Source organism: Chiloscyllium plagiosum, chromosome 3 (assembly GCF_004010195.1).
Source record: "Chiloscyllium plagiosum isolate BGI_BamShark_2017 chromosome 3, ASM401019v2, whole genome shotgun sequence".
NCBI lineage: Eukaryota > Metazoa > Chordata > Chondrichthyes > Orectolobiformes > Hemiscylliidae > Chiloscyllium > Chiloscyllium plagiosum.
In genome coordinates, this window is record NC_057712.1 from 91,833,352 (window position 1) to 91,849,979 (window position 16,628).

Genomic DNA, 16,628 nt, shown 5'->3' on the forward strand with positions numbered 1-16,628 from the left:
TTCTGGTCACCACATTATAAGAAGGATGTGGAAGCTTTGGAAAGAGTGCAGAGGAGATTTACGAGGATGTTGCCTGGTATGGAGGGGAGGTCTTACGAGGAAAGGCTGAGGGACTTGAGGCTGGTTTCATTGGAGAGAAGAAGGTTGAGAGGTGACTTAATAGAGACATATAAGATAATCAGAGGGTTAGATAGGGTGGACAGGGAGAGACTTTTTCCAAGTATGTTGACGGCGAGCATGAAGGGGCATAGCTTTAAATTGAGGGATGATAGATATAGGACAGATGTCAGAGGTAGTTTCTTTACTCAGAGAGTAGTTAGGGTATGGAATGTTTTTGCCTGCAACGGTAGTAGATTCGCCAACTTTAAGTGCATTTAAGTCTTCATTGGACAAACATATGGACGCACATGGAATAGTGTAGGTTAGATGGGCTTCAGATTGGTATGACTGGTCGGCGCAACATCAGTAGGACAGGCTAGGCTTGTTCCATTGAAGTTTCGAAGAGTGGGGGATGACTTGATTAAGTTTATAACATCCTGAACAATGCTGACAAAGTGAACCTGGAAAGAATGTATGTCCTAAGGGTTAGTCCAGCATGAAGGGGTGCTACTTTACAATAAAGGGGAGCCCTTTCAGGACAAAGAAACCTTTCCTCACAGAGGATTGTGCAGCTTTGGAACTCTCTGCTCGGCAGGAGATGGAGCAGGGGTCATTGTATATTTTTAATACAGAGGTGGATAAATTCTTGTTGAGTGCAGGAATCAAGGGTTATTGAGGGTAGATTGGGAGAGGGTGGGGTGGGGAATGTGGAATTCCAAACAGGAATCTACCATTGTCTTAGTTGTATTGTGTAGCAGATTTAGTGGAGAGATGGTTTACTTCTGTTTCTGCAAGGTTTGTGAAGGTTTCTATTTTGTATACTCACATATATCTCTGGCAAGAGAACCAGAATTAACATTTTGAGCCCCTATGACTCTTTTTCGGGATTGAAAAAAGGTGGAAACGTGATTGGTTTTATGTGATTGCATCTGCGCAGCTTCCTGCTTGATTTGGAGCTGAAAGAAATGAAACAAATCTGCTTCCAATTTTCAATGATCATTCATTTTTACCTCTGACTCTTCACTCCCCTTACTTGACTTCTCTGTCTCCATTTCCAAAGTGATATTCAAGACAAATCCACCAGCTCCCACAGCTACCTTGCGTAGACATCCTCACATCCTACTTCCTGTGAGGTAAGAAAATGAAGAAGGAGCAACTGGAATTGAAGCAAATGTCAGAAAAAGGTTAAAGAATGAGAGAGATAAGAGATCAAAGCTATCATAGTACAAAGTTGCAGCTGTACAGGGCATTGGTTAGGCCATTGTTGGAATATTGCATGCAATTCTGGTCTCCTTCCTATCAGAAAGATGTTGTGAAACTTGAAAGGGTTCAGAAAAGATTTACAAGGATGTTGCCAGGGTTGGAGGATTTGAGCTATAGGGAGAGGCTGAACAGGCTGGTGCTGTTTTCCCTGGACCGTCGGAGGCTGAGGGGTGACCTTATAGAAGTTTATAAAATCATGAAGGGCATGGATAGGATAAATAGGCAAAGTCTTTTCCCTGGGGTGGGGGAGTCCAGAACTAAAGGGCATAGTTTTAGGGTGAGAGGGGAAAGATATAAAAGAGACCTAAGGGGCAACTTTTTCACACGGGGGTGGTATGTGTATGGAATGAGCTGCCAGAGGAAGTGGTAGCAGTTGGTACAACTGCAACACTTAAAAGGCATTTGGATGGGCATATGAATAGGAAGGGTTTGGAGGGATATGGGCCGGGTGCTGACAGGTGGGACTAGATTGGGTTGGGATATCTGGTCGGCATGGACGGGTTGGACCAAAGGGTGTGTTCCCATGCTGTGCATCTCTATAACTGTATGGAGCAGGCTCGAAGGGCTGAGTGGCCTACTCTTGCTGTTTATTCATATGTTTGCATGTTTGTACATATAATAACAGACAACCATCTTTCCCTGAAAGTTTGCAAAGAATGTCACGGGATCTACTTTTCAGATATCTGGAATAGATTCATGGAGGCATAGAGCTTTTACAGGAAAGCTGTATGGGTCCATTATGCCTGTGCTGGTCATCAAGCATTCTTCTGATCCCATTTTCCACCATTTGGTCCATAGCTTTGTACACAATGGCAGTTAAAATGCTCATTTATATACTTCTTAAATGTCTTCAGGGTTCCTCCTCTACCACTTCTTAGGCAGTGAAACCTCCTGCCAAGTGAAAAAGTCTTCCCTCAAATCTCCTCCAAATCCTTACTTTATAACTATATCTCTCGACAAAGGGAAAAGGTTTCTCTTCATTTACTCTACTGCTCATAACTTTGTACACGCCAACCAGGTACCCTCTCAGGCTTCACTGCTTTAAGAAAAACCCCAGCTCTCAAGTCTCATTCCACAGCTGAATCATTCCATCCCAGGCACCCCATCCTGGTGAATCTCATGTGCACCCTCTCAAGTGTAATCACATCCTTCCTATAGTGACCAGACTGCATTCAATATTCCAGCTAACATTATATACAGCTCTATAATAACCTCCTTGCCTTGACTAATAAAGACAAGTATTGCATATGTCCTTTTAAACACTTTATCTACTTGGCCTGATGCCATCAAGGATCTATGCGTATGAACACTGTGGTCTCAATGATCCTCTGTACTTCCTAGCCTCCTACCACTCATCATGTACCCCCTTTGCTTTGTCAGTCTTCCCAAAGTGTATCACCTCATACTTTTCAGAATTAAATTTAATTTGCCAGTGTCCAGTCCATCTGACCAGCCTGTCTGTATCATTCCATAATCTAAGACTTTTCTCCTCACTGTTTACCACAACATCAATTTTCATGCCATCTGCAAATTTACTAATCATAATCTTACATTCATTCTGGATCATTAATGTATGTAGTTGAAATTAGTGCAGTTGATACAACCCGCATAGGCTTCAATAATGCTGTCATTCAGTGCCAAGACTAATTTTTAGTTCCAGAATTACTAATTGAATTTACATTACAATTTACCGTGGAGGTATTTGAATTTATATTCCCAATCTGAGTTTCTGGATTATTAGTCCCCTAATAGTAGTAGTGTGCCACCATATTCTGCAAAGTCTGAATTTTATGTCCTTTTAAATATACTTTACAAATTAGACAGTTTACATAGAATCATGGTATGTTCACTCTGCAAAAAGGAGGGCATTGTGACCATAATGACCATACTGGCTCTCCTAGGAACAATTGAATTATTGCTATGTTGAATTTCCCTCCATCATGAGGTCAGACATAGGGATATTTGGAGATGTGTGTACAATGCTCATCAGCATTCGCAATTCCTCAAACACTGAGCCAGTCCATGTCTATCTGTTTGTGTTTCAAATTCCACATTCCAATCTAGACCAACAATCCCTGATTCACTGCCTAACAAGAATCTTTCTATGTCTGCCTTAAAAATATTCTGTGACCCTTCCTCCAATCTCTTCTGAGCCAGAGAGTTCCGAAGTTGTAAAACCATCAGAGAATAAAGATTTTCCTTCATCTCTGCCCTGAATAGACAACCTCACATATTAAAACCGAAGAGAAAGCATCCTTTCCACTTACATCTTGTCAAAACCATTGAGATTTTTATACATTTTAATTAAGTTTCTAAATTCCTATAAAAACAAAACCACCCTATCTGACCCATCCTCATGAGAAAATCCACTTCTTCCAGGTATCAATCAACTAAATCGCCTATGAACCACTATTTAAGATGGGGTCTTGTCTATGTGCTGTAAAACTGAAGCATAATATTTTTACTTTAATGTTCAAGTGCACCAACTTGCACTACAATATATGCATAAAAGTGTACCCCGGAACTGTGATAGCGAAGACTCCAGTTTTCTTTCCACTGCATGCTGGTCAGGAATCTCTCTCTTTTGCTGCCTATCATTGATGTATACTGGAAGACTTGGCAGATTGACATTAGACCAACTTTTTATGAATGCATCCACATTGGTCATCAAGTGAAGGAGTGGGACCTGAATCCAGAGCTTAAGCCTCAGAGACAGGAATGCTATCATTGCAGTCCTATCACATAGAATGCTTACAACAGTTGCCAACTCTTGAAAAGCAGAAAATACACTGCAAAGTAAAACCAATGGTCAGGTTGAATAACATATGGAAGCAATAAGCTACAGCAGGATACTGTCAGCAGCTTTTTAAAAAAACAATTACATTATGTACCTACATGAGATAGAAACATTTGTTTTCAAACTTCATACAGTTCAATGAGTACAAGAACCTAAATTTGTACTTTAGCTATGTCAATAAACCAGTGTAACCATCGCTGATTGATAGCCTGAAGTGATGTCAGACATATGATCCTTCAAGCAGACATAATGTGATCATCATTAAAGAGGGGAACGCTCTTAAAAAATAATGTGTTCTCTGAACGTAGAAAATGCTCACAACATCAAATACCCTTGGCTGTTCTGTTCGTATAGTGGTACTGGTACTGAAGCCCTCTCGCTTTATCTGCAATCCAGATAGACATAATACATCTTGTGAAAGCCTTTGAAGATAGGAAGATCTACAGATATTCTACTAATATTTCTCACTCCTTTTGCATCTTCAACAGATTATATGAGCACTTACCTGTTTTTCCGATTATCTGATTTGCTGTTAGCATATCATCTTCTGAGTCATTCCCAAACCAAGCCCCTTCCTAAATGGATGGATCAATAAAACTGAAATTCTTGAGAATCGATAAAATGTGATGGGGTTTCATAATTTGTTTCCTGTTAGGAGTGTGCATCCCACTTTATGTCAATTCCAAATTATACCAAATTCCAATCAAGTTTGAATTTATTATATTGACAATCTGAAAAGCCAATGATACAATCCTATCCTTTGGGAGTATAAGACCGAGGAAAATTAAACAGTTGAGAGGAGAACTGCCAAGCTACTAGCATGTAAAGACTGCCTGAAAAATAGCTCTCTTAAAGGTACCTTTATCAACCAGTCACCTGCGAAGCAGATTTCTCAAGAAGAAGAAAAGAAGACAGGAACACAGAGAAAAACCAAAAGCTTCCTGGTTTTGAGATAAGAAATTTTGTTTTGTAAATGTTAATTGGGAGTTTTATCAGAAGGCTGAAAAAGGGCTTATGCCCGAAACGTCGATTCTCCTGTTCCCTGGATGCTGCCTGGCCTGGTGCGCTTTTCCAGTAACACATTTTCAGATTTATCAGACTAGTAGTATAGAAGGGAATGTAAAAGATAGGTTAGAGGAAGGAGTTTTAAATAGTTGTTAACTAATTATTCTCTGTTATACTTTAAGAAATAAAGTTGCTAATTTTTACTTCAAATTGTTCTAGGACTCTCGAATTTTCACAGATTACTGCACAGGATAAATCTTTTCTGTGTTGCTGGTTTAAATTAAGAAGGAGGGTTTACCCTGTGTCATAACAACGCTAAGACTTAAACTAAAAGGAGAGATTACACAAACAACATTTGTATTCTGTCAAACTAAAAATATTATGGGGTGATTCGATTAAAGATCTCCAGATATTAAGAGTGACTGATTGGACAGGTAAAGAAGAGCTGTTTCTGCTGGTTGAAACCCCAGGATCTGGGGTATAGCCCAAAGATTACAGTTAGGCATGCCAAGAGTGCAGTCAGGAAACATTTCTACACTGAAAGTATGATTGAAGTTTGGAATTCCCATCTGCAAATGGCAATTAATGCTTGAAAAATGCTAATCCTTACATTTAAATTTGAGATTGATAGATGCAACAAAACTATTAAGTGACTACTGTCAAAGGTGGACTTAGTCTCTCTAGTAATGCAGTGATAGTGTCCCTACCTCGTGCCAGAAGGTCTGGACTCATGTCTCATCTCCCACAGAGCTATGCCATGACATGTCTTAAGGTTAACCAAAAATATATGTGTAAAGTTCTGTAACAGATCAGCAATGACTTGTTGGGAGTCAATGGTTTACTTCTATTCCAATATTTAGAACCACATCCTCATTAAAAATGTGTTTGACACCAGTATTTACATTTGACAACAGGCTTTTAATATCTTCAGATCTCGGAGGAAGAAATTATTTGGCAGATCATTTCAAAGAATGTAAAGTAGCTTTGAAATTTCTTAGGTATAATTAGCAAGACAGCATAGATCATGGAGAAAATATTGAAAGCAGAAAGGGGTACAAGCTTAACTGTAGTTCCTATTTGCAAAGGACAGCGATGTGTGGTTTGCTGTAAGGACTTCTGTTCTGCATGTGTGTGAGGAACAGGAAACAAAAGAACATAAAATTCTATCAGCAGCTTGTTTTGTGGTTAACTTGAGACAGAATAAAAAGCAATCATTGAGGTTACTTTGACTTTGCCACCTGTTTCAAGTAGCATTTTATCACTGTGAGTAAAACTGTGCTGGAAGAATTGGCTAACACTCCAGGATTTTCAATTATTATTAATTAAGAAATTTAGCTGCACAACATCAGTATACCTGCACTTTTGACAAAACTTTCTGCCCAATGCTGCTTTTTGTAGACATTGTACCATTGGGGAGTGAACCATATGTAGAAGCATATTATCAGATAACAATTACATTCAGGAAATCTTCATATCTTCAAACAATTAATTTTTAGGAAACGAAGCAGCAAAGTTCAGTGCTTTAGCCATCAGTTTTTTGGTGTTATGGCTATTGTTTTAACTGTAAAATAGTGCTAACGGCAGGTGTGTACATTTCTGGCGTGACCCACACCAGAAATAATTTTAAGAAGATTATTAGCATGCATTGGGAGCATCCATCAAGAGTATGTAGAATAAGTAAACCATGATGCCAGTCAGTGGTAACATTGATTGGATAAAAATATCACCTAACACTCCCTCTCCCATTAACACAGCTCTTAAAATACACTGGTGAATATGAGTTTGGTAGATGAAAGGACCTAACACTAGCAACTCTCCACTCCTTGAAAGTGGAGTCGCAAGTAGATAGGATAGTGAAGAAGGCATTTGGTATGCTTTCCTTTATTGGTCAGAGTATTGAGTTGGGAGGTCATGTTGCGGCTGTACAGGACATTGGTTAAGCCACTTTTGGAATACTGCATGCAATGCTGGTTTCCTTCCTATCGGAAAGATGTTGTGAAACTTTAAAGAGTTCAGAAAAGATTTACAGGGATGTTGCCAGGGTTGGAGGATTTGAGCTATAGGGAGAGGTTGAGTCGGTTGGGCTGTTTTCCCTGGAGCATCAGAGGCTGAGGGGTGACCTTATAGAGGTTGATAAAATCATGAAGGGCATGGATAGGATAAATAGACAAAGTATTTTCATGGTGTGGGTGAGTCCAGAACTAGAGTGCATAGGTTTAGGGTGAGAGAGAACAGATATAAAAGAGACCTAAGGGGCAACTTTTTCACACAGAGAGTGGTACATGTATGGAATGATCTGCCAGAGGAAGTGGTGGAGGCTAGTGCAATTGCAACATTTAAAAGGCATTTGGATGGGTTTATGAATAAGAGGGGTTTAGAGGGATATGGGCCGGGTGCTAGCAGGTGGGGCTAGATTGGGTAGGGATATCTGATCGGCATGGATGGGTTGGACTGAAGGATTTCCGTGCTGTATATCTCTAAGACTCTATGACTCTAGCACTATTTGAAAGGATCATCAGCCAGCATGGAATCCTGTCAAGGTTATGACACACAGGAAGGCATATGACCTGCCGTGTTTGTGCAGGTTCTTGGTACCCAGCTTTATCCCAACTTCTTAATCCAGTGCTATCGGTTGCAACTCTTCAAGTAGACCGCCAATCATAATTTTTTAATGTTATTTGAGTTTTCTTTTATAATTTCACTGGATGTCGGCACCACTGGCAATGCTAGCATTTATTGCTCATCCCTAATTACCCTTAAAATAGGTGTCTCTGCCTCTCCCACCCTTTCGGACATTGGGTTCCAGGTGACTGCAACACTCTGGGTGAAAAATATGTTTCTTTGTCACATATCTAATCCTTCCACCAATTACATTGATTTACATCCACTGGTTATTTACTTCTGTGCTAACGGTACTTTGGGGTTGGGTACTGATTGATGTTTATTGTTGTGATTACATCGGTGTACGATAGTTTTTGGAGGGTTAGGTTGCTAACATCTGCATGGGGTGATGTGGCAGGTGCTGTCAGACAGTGTTCTGACATCTATGATTCTTTACAAACTAAAACACAGCCTCCAGATATGGACAGCCACTTAGCCACCTCAATATGTAACATGGCAGAGACAATACAGAGAGGCATCAAGTAGCAGTTCGAACAGGAAGGAAGATGCTGTCACCTACCAGCTCATGGAATGGCGTCGCTCCGAAAGCTAGTGTGCTTCCAAATAAGCCTGTTGGACAATAACCTGGTGTTGTGTGATTTTTAACTTTGTACACCCCAGTCCAACACCGGCATCTTCAAATCATGCCTCTTATGGTGCCATCGTAGGTAGAAGTACCTCAGTTCAAATCTTACATACAAAAAGAGGAATAAAAAGAAAAGTAATTGCATTACATTACAGTGATTGATAGACTAAGTTAGAAATAAGATTTAAAAGGATAGACATTACAGTCAGATAAACAAGTTACAAATTACAAATAATCATGACATTGCAGTAGCGCAGTGCAGGAGCTTCCACATGTGGTCTGACCATGCATGCCAGACCTCAGTCCAATACCGGTCGCCGCTGCACTCCAAGCCTCTGGTCCGCACCAGCTCTCAGCTGCTTCAAGGTAAGTTTTCTCCGAGACTCACTTCCCCATACTGGCTTCCACTCCAGGATTTGCTTCTGGGGCTCACCAACAACTCCACTCCTCTCTGATAAGTCCAAGTAAATAGCTGAAAAGGAAATTCAGAAAAGAGGGAAAAAAGAAGAGAGAATAAAAGCAAAAGAAAGAAAGAAGAGCAGCCAGAGCAGAGGAGCTCCGGCTGGAGTCTCTTACTCTGCTGCCACCTTGTCTCAGAGAGGCATTGTTATAGAGCCTGTGAGAGTTTCTGTTGATGGGTCTTCAGGATTCTAAGCTGCTCTCCATGAGGTCTGTATGAAATCATCATGAGTAGGTGGTGCTTAAGATAGTCCTCAATAATAAACCTTTCAAATGCTTACATCCTTATATCACAGCTCCCAAGCTGTTTTTCCCATTATGACTATGTTACATCTACATATTACATTTACCATTAACCCATTTCCCCCACATTTCTGGGGTCACATGTTCAGGTTGTTTGGAGGTTTAATTATTCCCAGAAAGTGTTCTCTTTGAATTTTGAAGATTGGTAGCTTCTGGATTAAAGACTGTTTATTTTGATTGTGTTCTGGATGGTTTGGGGTCCGAAAGTCCTGATGAACAGGAGGACCTTTACTTTCTTGGATTTCTTCTGCAAATGACATCTTTATTGCATTATCCTGGAATATGGAATCAGGCAATTTCATCTTGGATATATCATTAGTCTGTAGACATTGGTCATCTCTTCTTAGTGATGGCTTCCCTGAGACTGTATATATCACATCCATCACCTGTTTTAGCAGATTTATTGTTGAAGTTAGTGGACTGTTTAACTTGCAGAGTCACATGGCCACTGACCTTTGGCCTCAGTGGATGCATCATTGATGGAATCACCATGTTCACTTCCTCAGTTCTGCTGCTTCAGCATTGCTTCTTGTTTGGTATGAGCTTTGTCATTATAACAAAGGATTCTTCTAAAGAAACTAAATTCTCTGTTTGGAATTATGTCTTTTCAACTTTCACAACATCTGAGGTCACTTAAACTTGTCACAGCCATTTGTTCATTCAAACTGTGTAGCACCCTATGTTACTTCAATTGGAGATGCAGCATGAGCTCATTGCTCAATAGCAATGTGGTTGCTCTTGTTTGCTTACAAACCTTGCTGATCCTTATGATGTGAACTTCCTTCAGTATTGATAGCAGTGGAAAATATCTGTGCCAACCCAGCATAGTCGCAGGTTTCCTTCTTGCTTATAACATAAAACAAATTTATTTTACCATCATAATTAATCCCAAATCTGTCTTCTGTTTAAGTTCTGACAATGATTTGAGGAGGCCCCATAAGGATGGCACAGTGTCTCAGTACTGCTGCCTCACAGCACCAGGGACTCGGGTTTGATTCCTGCCTCAGGTGACTGTATGTGTGGAGTTCTTGCTTATAACATAAAACAAATTTATTTTACCATCATAATTAATCCCAAATCTGTCTTCTGTTTAAGTTCTGACAATGATTTGAGCAGGCCCCATAAGGATGGCACAGTGTCTCAGTACTGCTGCCTCACAGCACCAGGAACTCGGGTTTGATTCCTGCCTCAGGTGACTGTATGTGTGGAGTTTGCACATTCTCCCTGTGTCTGTGTGGATTTCCTTTGTGTGCTCTGGTTTCCTCCCACAGTGCAAAGATGTGCAGGTTAGGTGGGTTGGCTATACTGAAGTGCCCGTCATGTCCAGGGATGTGTAGGTGAGATGGATTAGCCACGGAAAATGCATTGCTACAGGAATGGGGCGGGTCTGGGTGGGATGCTTTTTATTGGGATTTTGTGGACTCAATGGGCCAAATGGCCTGCTTCCATACTGAAGGATATCTATGATTTAAATCCTCTAACTGTTGTCTTTTCACCAGTTGTTACATGAACAGATGCTCCTTAACTGAATATTCCTGACCTGTTGATCCAGGACATCCTAACTAACTGGCTTCAAGTTAAAACATAATACTTCAAGAACACCTCAATGAATTTAAATTGTGTTTTCTTTTATATTGACTTTTGTAGTTTAAACTTTATACTTATATTTGTATGTGTCGTTGTGCTTATTGTTTTTCTCAGTAATAAAACTGGTCATCCATTCACTCAAGAAAACCTTGTAACTGGGTTCTTATTTGTTTTTGGTGAACTAATTATCTATGTGCAACTGCAGTGAGGCAGAGCTGCATGCTAAAAAGAGAATTAAATCTTTGTGGTGGCCAATGAGGTTGAAAGGAGGGGAGCTAATTCAACTCTCTTCGTCTGATCTTAAGTAGTCCAGCTCTGGTGAATTACTTACTCCCCTGCAGCAATGTTTCTTTTACCAGGTTCGAAATGCGCTTACCATTGACTGTAGATTCTGCCTTTTGAAGCAAGATTTTTTTCTCTAGGTTTCTTCAATGTTCAGCTGTTCTTGCTGATCACTGCCTGCGTGTGCAGCATTGTTGAAGTTGTATCTAAGAAAAAAGTCATCATACCTTGACCAGATGACTGGGATCAGGCAGCTAAATGGAATCCACACCAGTGCTCACCAATATTGTACGAGGATACTTCCACTCTCGCTAGGTTGATTTATGTAGTAGATTTTTTTCCTGCCATCCTGTTTTTGGGTGGAGATCTACAGGATCCACTTGGTCTAGTGTGGTGAGGAAAACCATTTGTTAGTTTTTTTAACTTAAACAAGATATACATTTTTGCATGTTCACTACTAAACACAAATTATATTGATATAGTAAGGTAGTGAGGGAACCAACAAGAGGGAAAAGCATATCTGACCCCATCCTTACCAATCAGCCAGCAGCAGATACATCTGTCCATGACAGTATTGGTAGGAGTGACCACCATACAATTCTTGCGGAGACAAAGTCCCACCTTCACATTGAGAATAACCTCCATCATGTTGTGTGGCACTATCATCGTGCTAAATGGAACAGACTTCAACCGGATCTAGCAATTCAAGACTGGGTGCCGTGGGCCAGCAACAGCAGCGGAATTGTACTCCAGCACAATCTGTAACCTCATGCCTCAGCCACTCAACCATCACCATCAAGCCAGGGGATCAACCCTGATTCAACGGAGAGTGCAGGAGGGAATGGCAGGAGCAGTGGTAGGCATACCTGAGGATGAGATGTCAACCTGGTGAAGCCTCCAAATAGGACTACTCGCATGCCAACAGCATAAGCATCAAATGACAGACAGAGCTATGCAATCCCATAACTAACGGGTCAGATCTAAGCTCTGCATTCCTGCTGCATCCAGTCATGAATGGTTGTGGACAATTAGGAAGAGGTGGCTCCACAACGGAAGAACCCAACAAGTGCAAAAGATAAGGCTGAAGCTTTTGCAATGATCTTCAGCCAGAAGTCCCAAATGGATGACTTATCTCAGCCTCTTCCAGCGATTCTCAGCATTACTGATACCAGTCATCAGCCAATTTGATTCACTCCACGTGATATCAAGAAACAATTGGAAGCACCGGATACTGCAAAGGCTTTGGGCCTGACAACATTCTGGCAATAGTATAGAAGACTTGTGCTCCAAAACGTGCCGCAAACCTAGCCAAGCTGTTCCAGTAGAGTTACAACACTGGTATCAATCCAACATTGTGGAAAATTGCCCAGGTGTCTACTGTACATAATAAGGACAAATCCAACACAGCCAATTACTGCCACATCAGTTTAATCTCTATCAGCAGTAAAGCAATGGAAGATGTCATCAACTGTGCTATCAAGCAGCACTTGCTCGGCGATGCCCAGTTTGGGTTCTGCCAGGGCCACTCAGCTCCTGCCATATTACAGCCTTGGCTCAAACATGGACAAAAGAGCTGAATTCCAGAAGAGATATGGGAGTGACCGCCCTTGACATCAAAGCTACAGTTGACCAAGTGTGGCATCAAAGAGCCCTACCAAAGCTGGAACCAATAGGAATCACGTGCAAATCCTCTGCTGGTTAGAGTCATACCTGGCACATAGGAAGATGGCTGAGGTCATTCGAGGTCAGTCTTCTCAGCTCCAGGGCATCTCTGCAGGAGTTCCCCAGGGTAATGTCCTAGGCCTAAACATCTTCAGCTGCTTCATCATCGGTGCTCCCTCCATCATAAAGTCAGAAATGAGGATGCTCACCAATGATTGCACAATGATCAGGACCATTCACAACTCCTCAGATACTGAAGCATCTCAGTAAGTATTGATCAACTTTTTTTTCTCAAAAACGTTTAGCAATTAGTTTTATACTGCCGGCATGCTGATTCCAATACAGACCTAATGGGCTAGGAGAAAGTGAGGACTGCAGATGCTGGAGATCAGAGTCAAAGAGTGTGGTGCTGGAATAGCACAGCTGGTCAGGCAGCATCTGAGGAGCAGGAGAGTTGACGTTTCGGGCCTAGTCCCTTCATCAGGAATGATGTGATGGCCTGAATGGCCTCATACTGCACACTAAAAGTTTTGTAATTCTGTGATTGGTCATTCATTCAGACACTCCAATTGCCTGGTAGGGGGATCCAGGGACATGCTCACTTCTAAGCTGCACATACTACTCGTCAGCGATTCCACCATCAAACTGCTGGGCTGGGGGAGAGAATGAAGGTGAGTGACAGGCAGTGAGAAGGGTTAAGGAGAGAGTGGGGTTGTTAATGTGAGGTGTAATTGAATTACTGGGGTGGGGGGTGGGTTTGTTGGTTCAGCGTTGTTTGTTACAAGAAAGGCGGGCAAGTGAGGGAGGGTGGAGAATGAGAGACAGCAGTGCTGGGGATTGACAAGTAGATGAATAGGGAGTAGGTGTGTGAAAGGAATGGATAAGTGATGGAGTGAAATGGGGCACCTTCTAGACAAAAGCTTTAAAGGATAAGCCACTGCTGCTGTGATGGAAGCTGGGATACTGGCCACCAAATACTGAGTCATTGATTGGTCTGCATGTGTATACATGGAGTTATCTACCATTTCTACACTGGGAACAATGTGCTCCAACCTTTAAACAAAGTCTCCATGCTTGTTAGCATTATATGACAAAGTTGTCATCGTCCTATTAGATCAGAGTATTGCTCTCTCATTAGAGTGAGACAATTGGTGGTTGTTTACCTGAGGGAGACATTGAGAAGGAGAATTTTTCATGATAACCTCAGCTGGTCGAGTCCACAGAAATGGAGTCCACACTGTTAATATCACTCTTCATTGCAAGCCAGCCATTCAACCAACTGAGCTGACCAACCCCCGTTAGCCACACTGTCAGTCAAAGCTACTCCAATGATGGTGAATGGGTCTTCAGAACAGTTCTGAAGAAGGTTTACTGGACCTGAAGCACTAACTCTGCTTTCTCTCCAAAGATGCTACCAGAATTGCTGAGTTTTGCCAGCAATCTTTGTTTTTGTTCCTGATTTTCAGCGTCTACAATTCTCTGTTTTTTGCTCAACTTTCTAACAGCTCCCTATCTCTCTTTTTGTTGTTCCAGGAAAAGAGAGGAAGGCAAACACTACAGTTTGGGACTTGAGTGTTATTTGCCGCCAGGATCATGATCACTTTCTCAGCTGTGGTAAGCAAGCTGACTTCTCCCAGAATCCTCTTCAGTCACTTCTCAATACCATCTTCTGCTGCAGCTCTAAAGAACTGTGAAGCACACCTTCTCCCTCTCTTACACACTCACTGATTAAACTTCCATCTCAGAGTCTCTTACACTGACAGCTCCAATCATCTTCCTTTTTAGAGGTGATGACATGATGTACATAGTATGAGCCTCACACAAGTCTGAGCCTCAGCTGAGCCAGGTTGTAATTCAACAGTGGGTTTAGCACTGGCTGGGTAAAATTTAGTTCACCATGTGCTGCAAATGGAGCAGATCGATCACACATCGCAATCCTCATGACCTCTTTCAGAGGCTTTCCCGTTTGCTTTCCTCTCTCCTGCACAGCTTAGGACCAGGCTGAATAAGAAAGGCAGATTTCCTTCCAGGCATGAGCAAGCATTCCAGCTTTTTACAAGACCCATAGATTTGTGGTTACGAATACTGTAGCTAGCTGGTTTTTAATTTCACATTTACTGAATTATTGATTCTAAATGCCCTTAAAGCCACAGTGGGATTTGAACTCAATAGTCCAGGCTTCAGGATTAGCAGTCCGGTGACATAGTCAATATAATACCATACCCGGTAGATGCTCCCTGGATGTTATAAGCTCAGTTAATTACAATTGACTTTAAAATGCTAAAACTAAATGAAGTGATGAGCATTTGTTTTAACCACAAACAACTAAAGTGAACAACTTCCAAAAAGAGAAATCTGCTATACTTATTAACTCTTCATAAAAGAAACCACGACAAAATACACCTCTTAGAGCCATAGCATCATCACAACAGGCTAGTGATTAATTGAAGAGTAGGTGTTGTCAGTTTGGATGTGAAAACTGATGGGTTTTTGGATGATGCACTGGCAGCCAGCAAGTAACTGAGAAGTGGTTAGGGGGCCTCAGATTGATGCCCAGGCCATACCACATGTAATAGTACAGGAATGGGAAGAGAAATCATTGCATGCGATCCTATCACTTTGAGTTATAGAGGTTTACAGAATGGAAGCAGGCCCTTCGGCCCAACTTCTCTGTGTCAATCAGTTTCCATAATTAATTTAGTCCCATTTCCCTGCGTTTGGTCCATGTCCCTTCATACCTGTCCCATCCGTGTACAAATAGATAGAGTCATTGAGTCATGGAGATGTACAGCATGGAAACAGACCCTTTGGTCCAACTCGTCCATGCCGACCAAATATCCAAATCTAATTTAGTCCCATTTGCCAGCACTTGGCCCGTATCCCTCAAACCCTTCCTATTCATATACCCATCCAGATGCCTTTAAATGTTGCAATTGTAACAGCCTCCACCACTTCCTCTGGCAGCTCATTCCATATACACACCACCCTCTGCATGTATACATTGCTCCTTAAGTCCCTTTTAAATCTTTTCCCTCTCACCTTAAACCAATGCCCTTTAGTTCTGGACTCCCCCAACCCTATTCTTGACCCTCATGATTTTATAAACCTCTATAAGGTCACCCCTCAGCCTCCGACGCTCCAGGGAAAATAGCCCTAATCCATTCAGCTTCTCCCTGTAGCTCAAACCCTCCAACCCCAGCAACATCCTTGTAAGTCTTTTCTGAACCCTTTCAAGTTTCACAACATCCTTCCTAAAGCAGGGAGAGCAGTACTCCAAAAGTGGCCTAACCAATGTCCTGTACAGCCACAACATTACCACCCAAATCCTATACTCAATGTGCTGACCAATTTAGGACAGAGTACCAAATGTCACCTTCTTCATTATCCTATTTACCTGCAGCTGCTCTTTCAAGGAGCTATGAACCTGCACTCCAAGGTTTCTTTGTTCAGCAACAACCCCGCTGGACCTTACTATTAAGTGTATAAGTCCTGCCCTGATTTGCCTTTCCAAAATGCAGCACCTTACATTTTTCTGAATTAAATTCCATCTGCCACTACTTGTCCCATTGACCCATCTGATCAAGATTCAATTGTACTCTGAGGTAACCTTCTTCGCTATCTACCACACCTCCAATTTTGGTGTCTTCTGCAAGCTTATTAACCATACCTCCAATGTTCATATCCAAATCATTTATACAAATGATGAAAAGCAGTAGACACAGCACCAATCCATGTGGCACACTGCTGGTCACACGCCTCCTGATCTTTAAGTGGCCCTATTCTCTCCCTAGTTACCCTTTTGTCCTTAATGTATTTATAAAATCCCTTTGGATTCTTTTTAGCTCCATTTGCCAAAGCTATCTCATGTCCCCTTTTTGCCCTCCTGATTCCCCTCTTAAGTTTACTCCTACTGTTTTTATATTC